Here is a 1,497-nt window from a genome sequence, read left to right on the forward strand (position 1 = left end):
CAGAAGGTTGAGAACCACTGCTCTAAGGCATTAGAAAAATGAATAAGAAAAACATCAATGGGAATCTCATCTATGCATCCATCCATTTACTTTCTAGCCAGATATATTTTTTATAAAATATTTCCCCTGTTATTAATATGAAATATATTATTTAGAATGTTAATGCCTCTTTTTATCAGGAGTCTTTGTGAAAGTGACATTGTTTTTAAACCTGTGTGACAATCCCAAATGCACGGCCATGATGCCCAGGGAAGACAGGGCTACCTGGGAGCTCTATTTCTTCTTTAAGATCATCTAATTTGGGGATGATTATACAAAACACTCATTGTGGGAGCAGACAATGGGGGTTCCAAGCAAATAGATGCATCAGATCCTCACGTCTCTGAGCAGGAAGGCTGTAGTGCTGATGGGCAAGACTGGGATGTGCAAGGCCATGCAAGCACATCTGGAAAACACCTCAGCTCCGGAGGAACTGGTGCCTCAGATCCAGGGGAATGTGGGGTTTCTGCACGGCAGGGAGAACCTCACAGAGATCAGGGGCATGCTGCTGGCCAAAAACGTGCCAGATACCACCCATGCTGGTGCCACTGCCGCGTGTGAATACTAATCTGAGGCCCGAGACCGTCTTCCAGGCTTCAGCCGTCATCACAGTCTCCAGGGGCACCACTGAAACCCTGAGAGACATGCAGCTGGCTAAGACCGGAGACATAGTGGGAGCCAATGAGACCACCTCCCCCTTCTCCCTTGAGCGGATCACCCAGCAGGTGTTGCCAGTGGTGGCGTCTACAACCTGAAGTGCTCCACAGCCCAGAGCACGCTGCGTTCTCGCTTCCTGCAGGGTGTCCGCAGCCTGCTTACCCAGCTGCTGCCCCCAGGCCCCATTCTATCATCAGTGGACACAAGTGGGTCCTGGTTTTGTCTGTGGAGACTGATTACCTCCCCACTTCTGAAAAGGTCAAGGCCTTCCTGGCAACCCATCTGCATTTGTGGCTGCTGCCCCCGTGGCCGCTGCCCCGGTGGCTGCTGCTGACACCTCTTGCTGCCCCTGCTGCTGCCGCAGCCCCAGCCAAGGTGGAAGCCAAGGAAGAGTAAGAGGAGTCAGACAAGGACATGGAATTTGGTCTCTAATCACCAAAAACAACTACTGGGCCATCTTCATTTGTGAAACAAGGAAATAAAGGCTTACTTCTCTTAAAGTGAATTAGAATGCTAACAAATATTATTTAAAATTGTGATGAGTCCTTCAGGATTTTCTGAGATTGCATGAGTGTACAAAGCACACCATTAAATGGCTCATGGATGAAAAAAAATGTCCCAGGAACATCATTATCTGCCCCTTTGGGGAGTCAGAGCTGAGGGGCTTATCACTTGGCTTCAGTTAGCTTTTAAGCCCCAGGGAGGCTGGGCCCGGGGAAGCCAGAACTTGGACAGCCCTTGAGCCCCTATATCTCTTCTGTTCCCTTTGTCCCCAGCTGCAGGTCTACGTGGGAATATCCA

General features: G+C 49.6%; 1 pseudogene; it reads left to right on the forward strand.

Moving 5' to 3' along the window:
* The first annotated feature begins 241 nt into the window (after nucleotides 1-241).
* LOC118666823 lies at nucleotides 242-1,128 on the forward strand (annotated as a pseudogene).
* The last annotated feature ends 369 nt before the right edge of the window (nucleotides 1,129-1,497 follow it).

This window comes from Myotis myotis, unplaced genomic scaffold (assembly GCF_014108235.1).
Source record: "Myotis myotis isolate mMyoMyo1 unplaced genomic scaffold, mMyoMyo1.p scaffold_m19_p_12, whole genome shotgun sequence".
Classification (NCBI taxonomy): Eukaryota; Metazoa; Chordata; class Mammalia; order Chiroptera; family Vespertilionidae; genus Myotis; species Myotis myotis.